The 16,949-nt window shown below is 44.1% G+C and overlaps 1 protein-coding gene and 1 pseudogene across 2 annotated transcripts in view; one reads left to right on the forward strand and one right to left on the reverse strand.

The window, feature by feature from the left end:
- The window catches only part of CD99L2 (CD99 molecule like 2), a 90,336-nt gene that overhangs the window by 60,541 nt on the left and 12,846 nt on the right, over nt 1-16,949 (reverse strand). The window lies entirely within an intron of this gene.
- LOC109459201 (eukaryotic translation elongation factor 1 epsilon-1-like) lies at nt 12,932-13,756 on the forward strand (annotated as a pseudogene).

A 16,949-nucleotide genomic window follows, 5' to 3' on the forward strand; every position in this document is an offset into this window, starting at 1 on the left:
TGCCCCAGAGAAGTCACCAGAACAGCTTGAATCTGCTGGAAAGAGGCTAAGTGCCCACCTTCGTTTTTAACAGGTTTGCAGTATCATTTAGATATCTTTCCAGGTATTATTCTGCTAACCTGTAATGTCACACTTTCAACAAGCAATTATTCTTTTTTTTTTAAAAAAAAAGAGTCCTACTTACAATTATGTACATTCTAATTGGATAATATGACTGACAAGGGCTTTAATTATGGTTCATAATTCACACCTAGTACATTATTAGACCTTTGCTACAAGTTGGCATTTGTGAACATTACACCATTGTTCTGTCATTTGTGCAGCTTTCTCCAATTATTGTACTTCCAGGGTATTGGTGCAAGGTGAAGTGATAAATGATGGTGGTCTAACTACCAGAGTCTTATTTATCTGAGAAAAACACCTTTCGGTCATTCTAACCCAGAACACAGAACATAGAAGGGCTTCCAGTGGGGATCAACTCTATCCACAAAGAACCTGATTTGCTAATCTTGTGAATTATCACAATACTTAGGTAAAAGTAGGCTGATTACTCTCCTATTTTCAGGTGAGAAGGCCAAAGCACGTATCAGGCAAAGGTAGCAAGTCAAGAAGTGAGAACTCAGTGGGTACCTGTCTCATTTTTCCACATGGACCCTACAGTATTGTCTCAAGAAGAGCAAGCAGCCACACGGACTTCCAGACCTCCATTCCAGAATGTTCAGGATACGAACATTCTTGTTGATTTTGTTTTTTATTCAATTGGGGAATATTGGGGAACAGTGTGTTTCTCCAGGGCCCATCAGCTCCAAGTCGTTGTCCTTCAATCTAGCTGTGGAGGGTGCAGCTCAGCTCCAAGTCCAGTCACTGTTTTCAGTCTTTAGTTGCAGGGGGTGCAGCCCATCATCCCATGTGGGAATTGAACCGGCAACCTTGTTGTTGAGAGCTCGCGCTCCAACCAACTGAGCCATCCAGCCGCCCCTCCGGAAGCTCAGTGGCAGCTCGTTCTCTTCAATCTAGTTGTGGAGGGTGCAGCTCATTGGCCCACGTGAGAATTGAACCAGCAACACTGTTGGCTCATGCTCTCACCAACTGAGCCATCTGGCTGCCCCTAACATTCTTCTTTCGGTGTTTCTTTGGTATACTTCTATTTACTATAGTGAAATCTGCCTATAGTACTATACTGGGTTGAAGAGTGTCCCTCAAAATTCATGTCCATCCAGAGCATGTGAATTTGACCTTCTTTGGAAACGGGGTCTTTGCAGATATAATCAAATTAAAATGTGGTCATATTGGATTAGTGTGGCCCCTAATTCAATGACTTGTATTCTTATAAGAAGAGAGAAATTTGGACACAGACACAGGGAAGAACTCCATATGAAGACAGAGGCAAAGACTGGAGTGATACAATTGCCAGCCAATGAATGCCAAGGGCTGCAGCCACCACCAGAAGCTGGAAGACACAAGGATTCTACCCAGTGTCTAAGAGGGAGCAAGGGAACAAAGCTCTACCAACATCCTGATTTTGGACCTCCAGAACTGTGAGAAAATAAATTTTTGTTGTTTTAAGTTATCCAGTTTATAGTACTTTGTTATAGCAGCCCTAGGAAACCAATACCAGCACACATTAGGTAATGACCTAAGCATTCAAGAGTCAGTAGAGTAAATAGGGTTAATCCAGTAAAACTTCCTGGAACTGTGAGCTTAAGAGAATGTTCTAAATGTAGGACGAACACAGCTTGGGAAGGAGAAGGACAGGAGACAAAGGACATTCAACCAGAATACTGAATTCCTCCCCAGCCAGGCGATAACAAGGCATTTGCACATGCATGCACGAAGCAGTATGTGTGGAACCACAGAGGTGAATCCTTTATCAGAGCTGCTGAGCACAATGAGATAATACTTCACACCTATGGTGAAGGCAAAAATTAGAAAGATGGATAAAACTGAGATTTGGAAAGGATGTAGGAATTTAGGATACTCATGGGCTTTGCTAATGGGAGGATGAACCGGCATAGCCATTGTAGAAACAACCTGGCAGCACTTGGGTGAATTCGCATGGAGGTACCTCATGACCAAAAGTCCCACAGCCCCGATCCTGAGCACATAGCCCAGAGATGGTGTCGCACAGGGCTTGCAGGTACACGGAAGAGGATGTTTGCTGTGGCATGGACTGCTGGGTGGGGAATTGGAGACAACTTGGATGGGTGTCCATGACTGGCAGAGCATTAAGGTACAACATGGTGGGCGCTTATAGAGAAATATTCATACCCTAAGGCAGCTGGAGGAAACAAACCCAATGTAACAACATGGAGAGATCTTGAAAGCATGGTATTGAATGTGAACAATAAGAAACAGCCACAGTACAATTCATGCAAATCACATTCACTCTACATATTTCACAGGGATGTACATATTTAATGACACATATCAAGAACAAGTGCTTAATGAGGAGAGGTGAAAGATAATGCGGATGGGGGGGTGAAGGAGAATAGAAACTAATATAAAACAAAATGAAAGAGGGGCCTTCCAAGCTGCCGCAGTGACAGTGGGCCAGTACCCAGGAGTGAGATAAACTCCATTCTCCACAGGAGAGAGCTGAGAGAGCAAGACTAACAAGGCCAAGAAGACCTCGGCCCATCACACTGGCTAATGCAGATGAGGTCCTCAGGAAATGGCACCTCTCCCCCCCCCCCCAGCAGTAACACACTTCTCCCTGTGCGTACTTGGAAACAGAATCACTAGGTAACCTTGAACTCCATCAGATGCAACAGCAACAGAAAAAAAGAAGATGAAACTTATACTGAAGTTTGCATAGTAGTGTTTTTAAGAACTCAATTTAGGAAATCAACAATTCAGGCTATGGAGAACCCAAAAGCGTTGACTTGGGATTTGAATTCCAGAACTCCAGTCTTGGGATTCTTGACCATTCAGCCCAGTTCATTTTCAGATGCAAAATGCCAGGTAGGGGATGGGATCTTAGAACAGAAAAGAGATAGTAGGGAAAACTAAGGAAATCTGAATAAAGCTTGGACTTTCCTAATAGTGTATAGACAGTTGTTCACTAATTGTGACAAATGTAAGATGTTAATAGGAGAAACTGGGTGTCGGGCATATGGGAACTCTATGCAGTATCTTTGAAATTTTTCTGTAAATCAAAATCTGGTCTAAATTTTTATTTATTTATTTTTTTGGTGCTGGTAGTTTTTTTGTTGTTTTTTTTTTTTTAGTTTTTTTTTTTTTTTTTTTAGTTTCAGGCGTACAAAGCAACATAATAGACATTTACACCCCTCACAAAGGGATAACCCCCTCCCCCAAGCTCCTACCCCTCTGACATCTTATATAACTGTTAGAATACCAGTGACTTAAAGTTTTTTTTGTGTTTTTTTTTTAAGTTCAGACAGGTCCCTGGATCTACTTCATCCTACCTCTCAGCGGCTTCCTATGGAGCTTTCGTTCCTTTGAATAGAGGCCATGGCAGTGTCTGTGTCAAGCAGGATCTAAGCTATTGCAGACATTTTAGACTTTGCCTCCACTACACAGATTACACAGGTAATTCAGCCAGACTCCTGGCCTCATCTCCAGCCTTGTTTCTGGCGATCAGTAGCTCTGATTTTGCTCAGAGAAGGAGAGCCTGCCCTGCCCTGACCTCAGGCAGTTAAGTTGAAATAGGATTTTTTTCCCTCTATGTTTCTCCTAACTAAGAGCAGTAATTACCGTGTTTCCCTGAAAATAAGACCGGGTCTTATATTAATTTTTGCTCCAAAAAAACGCATTAGGGCGTATTTTCAGGGGATGTCCTATTTTTTCATGTACAACAATCTACATTTATTCAAATACAGTCACGTCATCTTCTTCTGGAACATCGTCATAAAGTACTAAATGCGTCCGTCTGGCTGACGATCTTAACTGGGGCTGCCTTTAGGGGTACGTCTTATTTTCAGGGAAACATGGTAAAAACATCCAGGACTTTTTTGGAACTGTTGACAAAGAGAAGCTTTCTTCCTGGGGGCATGCTAAGATGGTAAACTGTTATCTTAAGCTGCCTGTGGCTGCTTTGCCAAGAATATGCCAAAGAATAAAGCCCACTTAGAGAAAAGCAAAACTGTGAGATGGAAAGAGATAGTCAAGGTGACATCATTTAAGAGCCTGATCTATGTATACCAGATACTAGCACTGGGCTTTTCAGGTACATAAGCCAATAAATTGCCTTATTTCCCACATACATACATACATACATACAACTACAAGAGAGACACTGCTGCCAGAGGGAGGGGGTACAATTTGGCAGTATCAAAATCTGAAACCCAAATCCTGTCACTTTGCAAGTCTACTTCTCAGCATCCACCTTGCACATGTGCACAGGGAGACCTGTACAAGGATGCCTGTTGCAGCACTGCTGCACAGAAAACCTGGAAACAGCTCAAATGACTATGAATGGAGACATCCCTCCATCAGATCAGGTTCAGTGATAATGTGGATATAAACCAGTGGAGTATATGAATGACAGATCTGCATGAAAAGATCCTCAGAATATAATACGGCTGGGGCTGCTGGATGGTTCAGTTGGTTAGAGCGCGAGCTCTCAACAACAATGTTGCTGGTTCAGTTCCTGTGTGGGACCATGGAGCTGGGCTGTGCCCTCCACGGCTAGATTGAGGGACAACGACTTGGAGCTGATGTGCCCTGGAGAAACACACTGTTCCCCAATAAAATGTAAAAAAAAACAACATAATATGACTGAGTGGGATAATGATGCATAGAGTATGACAGCATTCATGTAAATATGTAAAAAGACCCATACATCAATAGATGAACGCTCAAATTTTTTTGTTGTGTCTATTATTTTTCTTTTTAAAATTTTATTAAGTTTATTGGGGTGCCATTAATAAAATGATATAGGTTTCAAGTGTACAATTCTATATCATCTATATACTGCATTGTGTGCTCACCACCCAGAGTCAGTTCTCCTTCCATCACCAGATATGTGACCCCTTTACCCTCTTCTGCCACACCCCTCCCCCATTACTCTCTGGTGACCACTAAACTGTTGTCTGTGTCTATAAATTTTTGCTTGTCTTGTTCATTTGTTGCTTTCAGTTTTACGTCCCACATGAGTGAAGTCATGTGGTTCTTGACTTTCTGTCTGACTCATTTCACTTAGCAGGATATCATACTAACGAAATGTTATTTAGTCATGAAAAGGAATGAGGTACTGATACATGCTACAACAGAGATGGACCTTGAAAACAAGCTAACTGAAAGAAGCGGAACCCCAAAGTCCACATATTGTATGATTCCAGTCATATGGAATGTCCAGAACAGAAAAGCAGATTTGATACAGAAAGCAGATTAGTGGTTGCCAGGGGCTGGGGGGGGGGGTTCTGATTGGGGTGATGAAAATATTGCGGAATTAGACAGTGGAGACAGTTCTACAACATTATGAATACACTAAAAAAACCCCACTGAATTGTACACTTTAAAGGGTCAATTACATGGTATGTGACTTATAGATAAAAGAAAAAGATATGATGACATGGGTGAACTTCAGCAATGAAACTGGGAATACAGAGGTAGATTTCTGAGGGGCAGTCAAGAGGATGCAGTGACAGATGTGATTTGGGAACAGGGAAGAGAGAGTGAAAGGGCAAGGTGATTAATGATAGTGTTTGGAAGTTCCCTGTAATGCATTACACTAGCTCCCTGGGGAGCTGAGAAGCATTAAGGAAGCGTTTTCCTGTATATATCAGGTCATTGCCAGTGAACCTGACCCAGACCTAGAGGCTAGCTTTTGGGGCTTTGCTTGGGGTAGTCTTCAGAAGAGGCACATGGACCTGCCAGTCTAGGCACCCATCTTTGGAGCTGCACTGTCTTTGACACGGAGGTCCTCTGCAGTAGCCAAGGAGCCAGCAGCTCTCACCTCCTACTGTGATCACCCGGTAGGTCCCAGATTCCAGCCCTGAGCTTCCCTCATCTTTGTAACTAACACTGACCAGAGGCACAGCTAATCTCACAGCAGCCACACCTACTAGATCAGAAAGGGAAAGGCAGCCCAACCAAAGGGACGGGAGCTAATCTGCAAATCATGTATCCCCTTTGCAGGGACATAAGACTGAAGGCCTCAGCTAAGGGCCTGCTGGGAACGGGATCAAAGGCAAACTGCTGGGCCAAGTGCATCCAAACCCAGCTCAGCTGCTTACTAGCCCCATCACCTCGGACACGTTTGCACCTCTCCCAGAGCCTGTTTTCTCCTTTAGGAGACTAACTGCTATACTTCCCAAGGCTACTGGGAGGCCAAAGTGAGATCCTGGATGTGGAGGTGTCTGCCCCGTGCAGGGGCACTGGATCCAGTAATGGTATCCTCCCCCACCTCTACCAGCTCCTTTCCTGCGTAGCCTGGGAAATGGCCAAGTCTCCCCAGCCCCTGCTGCCCCTCAGCTACTGCCCTCTCTATTCCTCACCACCCCCAGGCAGGAGCTATGGGGAACTCCAGGCCTCACTCCACCACCTGCTGCAGTCTGGCTTCACGCACCACTCCCAAAAACCATTCTCGGGAACGTAAGCTGGAACACGAGACGGGCTTCTCTTTCTTCTGATTTTCCTTCCACCTCTCTGGCCATCCCCTCCCTGGCTCCTGGTGGACATCTTTTCCTTAGCCTCAAACTATGTTGTTAGCCCTACCTGCTTTCCTTCCGCCCTCCCTTCCCTCTTTCTTCCTCCTTCCCCTCTCACTTGCCCCTCCCTCCCTCTCTTCCTTTCTGACCCCACTCCCTGGGTGATGTACCCAGGACCGTGACTTGGTTTTCTTCTCATGCTGAGACCTCCTGAGTCATGTCTCCAGTCCTAGCCTAGGCCACACCGTCGTCTCTCTCCTGTGAGCACAGCTACTCCCAAGACTCAGTTTCCTCTTCGATTTACTGGAGCGGACAATCCCTATACATCCTGGAGTTATTGAAGCAGCCCAGTACCTGGCACACAGTAGGTGCTTAGTATTGGTAGGGTCTCTGACTCCAAAGCTCATACACAGTGGGCTGTGTGACCCTCTGCACTTCCTTAACCCCTCTATCCCTCTCTTTCGCCATCTCTTAAGTCAGGAGAGTGGCCCGGCTCTGCTTTCCTCACGAAGCATACATTTGGGTATAAAAAGCAGACAGCACATGCAGAAGTACTTGCCAAGTAAAGGGGCTCTGACACACAACGTATGCTCAAATGGTATCATTCCATCCATACTGGCAGGTGATTCCACTGGCCTAGCACTGTTCCCGCGCATCCTTGCCAAGTCCACCCCCCAACTTCTCTTCTGATGGGGAAGCTAGGCAGCCTTCCCTCTGAGGTTTGCTACTATGGCTGAAAGGCTCTGGAAGAAGCTGGTCTAGGCACTGTGCTAGATGTTCTACATCACCCATCATGCCCCAGATGCTTTCATGAATACCTCTGCCAAGTGGGTCTTATCCAAGTCCTTGCTGGGGGGTGACTAAACTGAGAGAGGTAGAGTCACCACACCCTGGGATGACTCCGGAGGCCCTTACTGGCTCACCAGGCTGCGTCTGTGCAGAACTAAAAGCAAACATTCTCCTTTCCATCTCCAGATTAGGTTCCCCAAAATCATAACCATCTGAGTAAGAGGAAACCACCAGGTAGTGTGGCTCAGGCTGGAAATTTGGGCATTATGTTACCCTTGACTCCTTCCCCTCACCACCGACATCCAAGCTATCCATGAAGGCAGTCAATTCAACTGAAAAATCTCAGGTCCAGCCATTTCTTACATGCCCACTGCCACCACCCTGGTCCTTGAACTAACCACTTCTGTACATACCTTGTTCTATAGTTAATTGCCATTTTGTTTTTTTATCTCATATCTGTCTGTAATCCTAATGTCTTCTTCATGTGTATTGTCATGCCTTCTCCAGCAGGTTTCTTCTGGATCTTCCCAAGGTACTCCAATAGAACACACCCTTTCAAGTGCCCTGAATCTCTACCAGCACACAGACAGCCAATCACAAGGTGGCATGTGCTCGTCACTGTCGCCAGCCTAGACCTCTCTTGAGGTCCTCTCTTTGCCTTCCTCAATAAAGAGCTGTTTTATAAGCTTTGCACTAAACACAGAGGAAAATAATCAGACTCCCTCTTGAAATGTTTTCTTTAAAACTTACTCTCCATATAAGCAAGTAGGTTTAAAAGAGAAAAACCTTTCAAATATATTTGTATCTTGGCCTTTGTAAAAATGGGAGGGAAAGAAGAGAAGGGATGGTTGAGAAGGTTGTTCTCATTCCCACCGCTGGCGAGGCATTTGATTTCATAAGTATTAATCAAAATCACTCTTGATTATAGCAAAAACAACCTTTGCTATAATTTTAATGCAATTAACTGGAATATATGGTAATTCTGAGCAATCTTGTTCTTGAGATTAAAGAACAGCCTGCCAGGAAACATACGAATAAAGCTTTAAGATCAAAATTTGCATAATTAGGTTTCTTCCCCATTCTATTCACCCCCACCCCCAGCTTCTCTGGCTGCGAGAAGTTCTGTTGAAAGGAGACGTTTCCGCAGGCCTACCACCTGGACTGGCCCCCTGCGCTTCCCTCCCAGGCAGGAATATTCCTTTCCGAAAGCATGTTCATGTTTCTATAATGCATCCCTGATAGCCTAAAAGACAGCCAAAGACAGGTGGACAAATTACAGAGTATAGTGGTTTTGAGCCACACTTTCAGAGGCAGGAACAAAAAAGGAGTAGCAATGCCTTCTTGGATTTGCTTCTTAGCAGTTTAGTACCACGCAAATTTCTCCACCCTGCTCTGCAAATGTATCATACTCTATTCTCAAAAAGATAACCTAAGCAATACATCAAACCCCCAAACTACAGGTTTTGCTTATGAAACATGTTTTAATTCCTGGTCACAATGGATGTCCTTGTCACATACTACCCCAGCCCAGGCGTATCTGCCACCAGAAAGCCCCCATCTATTACACTCCTCTAACTGGGGCTATGACAGCCAGAGCCACTGCCTCACCCCACTTCACCCCCTTCTTCCCAGTCCCTAACCCTCTGGCGAGAGCCAGCTTTGCTCTAAGACAGAAGAAAAAGCTTCAAACAGTTATTTTCCTGGGGCTGTGACAAGTGAGACTATGCACACATACCCCCGAGAAAGGGAGAAATGCAAGGCGTGATGGTACCTACCAATGGCACATGTGACATGCAGGCTGGGAGCTGAGTATTCCCGGGACCGAGTGAAACAATTCCCACCACTCACCTTCTACCCTTTGTCTTATACAGTATTTCCATTCAGTCCCACCCATGAAAAGATCTTTAAGTTTTAAAATCACGGAAAATGTCCACAGTCGCATTTCCCCTTAAATAAGTTATTCTTGGACATGCAGTCAAGTTTAGGCTGAAAGGTTAATATTCCTTTATAGGAAGGTTTGCAGGAAACAGAACTCATCATTTTTGTTCTTTGCTGCTTTGAAAACAAATACAGAAAAGAAGACAAAACAGAACAGTTGGTGTGTTTTTCTTTGTGTGTTTGGTTTTTTTGTTTTGTGTTTGTTTTTTTACAGAGTCCTTCAAGATGAAATACCACTAGAGACTACTCAGATAACTAAAAATCTGCCCTGACCTCCTGAGCCCGACGGTGGAGAGACTACTCAGATAACTAAAAATCTGCCCTGACCTCCTGAGCCCGACGGTGGACCAAGCACGTTTATATCCCGTCTCTGAAAACCCCTGGGAGATCATCTGAAAAGGCGCACACGAGTGGGTACATTCGGAAAACCCCCGGGAGCAGGAAGGGGTGGGGATGAGATCGGCAATCCGAAGTGCCAGAAGAACAAAGGTGGATAAGATCAGAGTAACAGACAAATCAAAGTCAAAGGAGCTGAGTGCCAGTAAATGTTGGAGAAAATGCGGGAGAACTGGAGTGCTCACACACTGCTGGTGGGAGTGGAAAATGGCACAACCACTTTGGGACACTCTACCAGGCTCTTAAAAAGTTAAACATATTTATATCCTGTGAGTCAGCAATTCCACTCCTAGGTCTCCATCCAAGACAACTGAAGACACGTCCACAAATAGCCTTGTCTACAAAGGTGTACAGTAGCTTGATTTGTGCAAAACCGGAAACCCAAATGTCAGTGAACAGGAGAATGGATAAACTGATATATCCATACAATGGAAAACTGCTGAGCAATAAAAAAGGGAGTGCTGATACGTCCTCTAACATTGATGAAGACTTCATGCTGCAGGAAAAAAGCCAGACACACAAGTAAACACGGTTGGGTTTCTTTCCATGAAATTCTAGAAGAAATAAAACTATCCTATGGTGTAAAAACGAGATCAGTGGTTGCTTGGGGGGCCGGGGGAGGCTGGAAAGTGATGTAAGGGAACTCTCTGGGGTCATAACAATGGTCTGTCTTGATACTGTGTTTCCCCAAAAGTAAGATCTAACCGGAAAATAAGCCCTAGCATGATTTCTCAGAATGACATCCCCTGAACATAAGCCCTAAGGCGTCTTTTGGAGCCAAAATTAATATAAGACCCAGTTTTATTTTCGGAGAAACACAGTATGCATTCCAAGCTAAGAATCTTACTATCTTAGCACTTAACTACTATCTAAGTATGTAAATTATACCTCAATAAAGATACTTAATAACTATACTAGAAGTGAAGAAAAATTTAAATAATAGTGAAGAACACAAAAGCAGACCTGAACAAACTAGGTTGTGGATAGGAAGACACAATATCATAAAGATGTCAATTCTCCCTAATTTCTAAATATGACATGCTTCCAACAAAAAGTGTAACAAGGCAAAATATGGGAAGGAGCCAAACTCAGGAGCATATCCCCTGTGCACGAAGGAGGTGTGGAGGCTGAATGGAAGATTCCCTTACCCCCTTCTCAAGTCAGTGTTGGGGGAGGCAGACAGTGGGAAGGGGGAGGGGGAGGAGCCTAGAAACTGCATGCAGACCTGCGCTCCTCTCAGCCTCCTATACAGCCCTGCCTCCTCACCGCAGAGAAGCTCGACATCTCCCCTCTAAAGAAAGTGAGCAAGCTGGCAAGGAGGAGCTGGCAGCCCAAGCAGGCCTTGGACCTAGAAGAGGCTCGTTCTGGCCAGCCCCAGCCTGCTCACTAGCTGGCTCACCACCCACAACCCCAATATGCAGTGTTTCCATCCTCCCAGACTGCAGCCCACCTCCCAGCCCAGGGAGAGGAAATCCCAGCTGGGTGTCCACTGAGGAACACAAGCAGACACAGAGGATCAGCAGACACTGGGGGGAACCAGCAACCTCTATTCATTCATCCCACAAATAGCTACTGATCAGCATGACGAGGTGCCCAGCTCTGATCTCAGCCCTGGGAAACATACACCAACAAGGCAGCTCCAAGTGGTGCCTTCACCAAGCAGAATTCTAGTGGGACTGGTTTATCCATGCAACAAAATATTATTTGGCCACAAAAAGGAATTAAGTTCTGACACATGCTCCAACCTGGATGAGCCTTGAAAACACAATGCTGAGTGAAAGAAGCCAGACAGACACAAAAGGCCACATACTACATGATTCCATTTCTATGAAACATGCAGAATAGGTCAATGCAGAGAGACAGAGAGCTGATGAGCGGTTGCCAGGGCTTGGGGGGAGGGGAGAGTGAACTGACTGTTTAATGGGTACAAGTTTTCCTGTGGGGATGATGAAAATGTCTTGCAACTAGACAGAAGTGATGATCACACAACTTTGTGAATGTCCTACATGCCAGTGAATTGTACTCTTTAAAAGGATGAATTTTATGGTATGTCAACTTTATGTCAATTTTTGTAAGCCATAAAAAAGAAAGAAAACTGCATTTCAAGATGATATATTCACAGGGAAGCCAGTGTATAAGTGATCCAAGTCAGTGACTGCAGGGAGCTAGGCTGGAATCTGACTGCTCTTGCTCCCATCTCAAACTAGGGCTGGCCTCCATAACAGGGAGTCAGCAATGCCCTGGGTGTGATGAGGAGGGGAGAGAGGGCAGATGTCTTGCTCACTATAAATACACCTGGCCCCTCACCAGGCTCTGAGACTGATTGCCCAATCACGAAACAGGGTGTACTTCCAGAACCCAGAGTGATCTGCTTGAACAAAGCAGAAGTGTTCTGACCGGGCTCCTTGTGATTCCAATTTCTGCAAACCCAATCCTATTTTCAATGACCCAAGTAGCTTTCATTTAAAGGAAATCCTTCAGTAAATGCTTTTCATAGGATTATGGAACCAGAAAGTTAGCACGGGATTATTCAGTCACCACACACTGAAGACTTACCAGGTACCAGGGACTAGGGGGGAGAGAAAGATGAGAAAAACAGAGTTCTTGACCTCAGTCCAGTGGCAGAGACATTTAAATAAATGAGGTGATGGCAGCTTCACGTGCCAAGTGCTATGCGTCTTGGCAGCAGTCACTAGCTCCGCCTGGCAGGATTTAGGGAGCCGGTGGCAGTTGAGCTAGTGGTCCAGGAAGGTGAACAGACATTCTCTGGGAGCATAGAGAGAGGACCTTGGGCAGAAGAAACCCTCTGAGTCAAGCCTTAAAGGTGCAGGAACCCACCTGCCATTCTCAGAGAGAAAGGAGGCACCATGAAGAGGGAGAGATCAGGATGGCTAGAACACAGTATGTGGCAGGGAATGGCCAGAGAAGATGAGGAAGGCCAGACTGGGGAGGGGCAGTAGGGATAGTTCAGAATGACTGCAGGCATGACAAGAGTGTGAGGGTGACCTACATGTGTCCCTTGGTGTATGGACTAGAATGGTGACACCACCCACCAAGCTGGGGAGCACAGGATGCGAGACCAGCTTGGGGGAGAAATGCCATGTCCAGGTTGACTTGAGGGCTCATCCTTCCTTTTTAAAAAAAAAAAAAAAATGTATTAGCTCGGTTCCACCCCTGCGGGGAAGTGAGGCCACAAGATGGCGGCAGTCGCAGAGTTGACGTTGCTGGAGAAGTCCCTGGGGCTGAATAAAGGGAACAAATACAACATTCATGGTGAACGCCAGATTCCAGTTCTTCAAACAAACAATGGTCCAAATCTAATAGGATTGACGACTATAGCAGCTCATCTAGTCAAGCAAGCCAACAAAGAATATTTGCTTGGAAGCACTGCAGAAGAAAAAGCAATAGTGCAACAGTGGTTAAAATACAGAGTAACTCAAATATATGGTGATGGAAGGAGAACTGACTCTGGGTGATGAACACACAATGGGATTTATAGATGATGTATTACAGAATTGTACACCTGAAATCTATGTAATTTTACTAACAATTGTCACCCCAATAAATTTAATTTAAAAAAAATACAGAATAACTCGAGTAGATGGACACACCAATAAAGATGATATCCGCATTCTATTGAAGGATCTTAATTCATATCTTGAAGATAAAGTCTACCTTACAGGATAAAACTTCACCTTAGCAGGTATCTTATTATACTATGGACTTCATCGTTTTATAGTTGACCTGACAGTTCAAGAAAAGGAGAAATACCTTAATGTCTCTCGCTGGTTTTGTCACATTCAGCATGACCCAGGCATCAGGCAGTGCCTGGCTAGTGTTGTCTTCATCAAGAACAGACTCTATACTAATTCCCACTAGAAGTACCCATGCCGCACAGAAGAGCGATTTAAAATATTTTAACTGGAAAGTATACTCTGGACCAGAGGACTAACGTAAATTGATAAGCAGCCATTCTCTATTTGCTGAAGTTGATAGAAGTTTTTAAGTATAAGCTTGTGTCTGAATGTTTTGCTCTTTAGTTGAAATTTTGCAATTTTTAATGTAAAAATTCAACTGCTGTCAAAACTTGAGATAAGATCATCCAGTTATAAATTACCTTGTTTTACAGATGAAAGTTATTTTAATAAAAGTTGCAAATCAATGGCCTAACTTAAAATAAAATAAAATAATAGTCCTTTTAATGGTTAACCCATTTGGCTATGTATTGACTGCTCTTTCATATTTTAAAATTCATTTCCTCATTACAGATATGTACAGTAGTTTATTAAGATCATAATGTGCCAAGGATACTGAAAGGGAAGACAGATGGATTTGTTTTCAAATATTTATGTAAACTAGTAAATGTGGTTGAATGTGGTTGAAAAAAAATGTATTAAAGTGTAGTTGGTATACAGTATTATATTCGTTTCAGGTATACACTACAGATTTGACATTTATATACCTAATGACGTGATCACCACGATAAGTCTAGTAATCATCTATCACTGTGTCATAAAACTTCTAGAAGAAAACATAGACAGTGAACTCTTTGATACAGGTCACAGTGATAACTTTTTGGATATGTCTCCTTGGACAAGGGTAACAAAAGCAAAAGCAAAAATAAACAAATGGGATTACATCAAACTGAAAAACTTTTGCACAGTGAAGGAAACCATCAACCAAATAAAGAGACAACCTACTGAATGGGAGAAGGTATTTCACAATGATACATCCAATAAGAAGCTAATATCCAAAATATGTAAGTAATTCATACAACTAAACATAAAAAAAAAAACTTGATTAAAACATGGGCAGAGGACCTCAATCGACATTTCTCCAAAGAAGACATACAGATGGCCAGTAGACATATGAAAATGCGCTCAACGTCATTATCATCAGAGAAATGCAAATAAAAACAATCAGTAAATCAATAAACAACAAGTGTTGACAAGGATGTGGAGAAAAGGGAACCCTCATGCATTGTTGGTGGGGTTACAAATTGATACAGCCACTATGGGAAATGGTTTGGAGTTTCCTTAAAAATTTTTAAATAGAACTACTTTATGACCCAGCAATTCCACTTCAGGGTATTTATCCGAAGAAATCCAAAACACCAATTCAAAAAGACATATGTACCCCTGTATTCATTACAGCGCTATTTGCAATAACCAAAATATGGAAGCAACCTAGGTGCCCATCAAAAAACAAACCAAAAAAAAAAGAAGAAAGAAAAGAAGTGTTGGCAAGAATGTGGAGAAACTAGAATCCTCATACACAGCTGGTGGGATGTAAAATGATGTAGCTTTGTAAAACAGCCTGATAGGTCCTTAAAAAGTTAAAGTATTACCATATGACCTAGCAATTTCACCCAAGAGAATCGAAGAGTGAAGCCCACACAAAAGCCTATATATAAATGTTCATAGCAGCATTATTCATAGCAGCCAAAACAGTAGAAACAACCCAAATGTCTATCAACTGATGAATGGACAAATGTATTATACCTATGCAATGGGATACTATTTGGCCATAAAAAGACGTGAAGTGCTGACACACGCTACAACATGCTTGAACCTTGAAAACATCGTGCTAAGTGAAAGAGGCCAGGCACGAAAGGCCACATGTTGTATGATTCCATTTATATGAAAAGCAGATGAGTTGTTCCGGGGTGGGAGGTGTGTGTGGAAAGGAACTGCTAAAGGGTTAAAGGGGTGATAAAACTGTTCCAAAATTCAATAGTGATGATTGTTCAACTCTGAATATACTAAAACCTCTGAATTGTACTCTTTAAGTGGATGAATTGTATGGTACATGAAAATGGAACTTTTCTGACACGTGGCAGGGGAAAGGAAATCAACCTGCTACATACAAAGGCTTCTGCAGATCAGAGGCAGCACATACAAAGGTCGCATCTGTGACCATGGGCAAGTCCCTTTGACTTTCTGCGTGTCTCCTCCAGAGGGAAGACTGCCCCGCCAGCACCAGCAACCTATTTCACGCTCAGAGAACCCTCCCTCTTTTTTTGAGGCTACAGCCCCTTTCCTTGTGGCCATCATTTCCTGACTTCCAGCACATGCCCTCCTAGTCATGCAATGAGGTAAAGCTGCCTGGCAGGGGCTGGTTTCTCTCTTTCTACCCCAAGTCAACCTGGCCTATGTGAGCATCTGTGGCCTGGGTATACTTCAAATTCTGCCCTCAGCCCCTTCACGTCCTTCTTCATCTCCAACATCCTTCACTCACCTCACTGTGCTAAAATCAACTCCATCCCCATTCTGGAAAAGAAACCATAATGCCTTGGAAGTCTCTCCCTCTCTGACCGCCTATCTTCCCAATCCTGGCCTGACCTGCTGCCCCAGCAGACCTGCAGAGCCTGCCAGGCAGCCCTTTGCCATCCCTTCCTATTGTCCTTGGGGCCTTCCACTGACTCTTCCTCCTTTCCCAACTCGCGCAGTCCCAGCTCGATCACCGCAAAGACTCAAGCCAGCACCAGCAATCCCTGTCACAACATTCTGCCCAATCCCCCAACAAGCCCCCAACTTTGAGAAAAGAACTCACTCTCTAGCCACACTAGACTGAGGGCTCCTTGAAGCAAAGCCAGTATCCGAGTCATCTCTGTCGGCCTAGTGCCAAGCAGAGTGGCTGGCATACCAGCAGCAGTTAACTAAAGTTTCCTGGGGGAAACTGACTATGCTGAGCGCTTCCGCCACCGGCCTCGCTGCATTCTCAGGTGGTGCCACATTGCAGTAGCAGGTCTCACATCCCTGCGCTGACTGGCATTGGCACAACTGCCAGTTCAGAGTGTGTGACTCGAGCCAGGGCCTCGGGGTATTTTGGCAATCCACATTTCCTTAATCAGTTCTCTTTGCTCACTGACATTACTCCTTCCATCCTTAACTCTCTAGCCAGCTCCTAGCACTCTCAGCACAAGACCTTGTTTTCCTCTCCACAGAAAAGACTGAGGCCGTCAGGCAGGACCACTCCACATGCCCCCTCAGCCACCCCATGTGCACATGTGACAACAGTCACAACAGTTGACATGAACACACACTAAGGTTCAAAACTTCTCTCACCTCTCCCAGCCACCATGTAATTAGGTACCATTACCCTCAGCCAATTATTATGTACAAAGACATTTACTGAAACATAATTTATAACAGCAAAGACCTGGAGTCCACCTCACTAGCCATCAAAAATCGTATCTTCAAAACAATTTTAATT

The sequence above is a fragment of the Rhinolophus sinicus genome, chromosome 18 (genome assembly GCF_057876585.1).
Source record: "Rhinolophus sinicus isolate RSI-liver-muscle chromosome 18, RSI-T2T, whole genome shotgun sequence".
Lineage (NCBI taxonomy): Eukaryota > Metazoa > Chordata > Mammalia > Chiroptera > Rhinolophidae > Rhinolophus > Rhinolophus sinicus.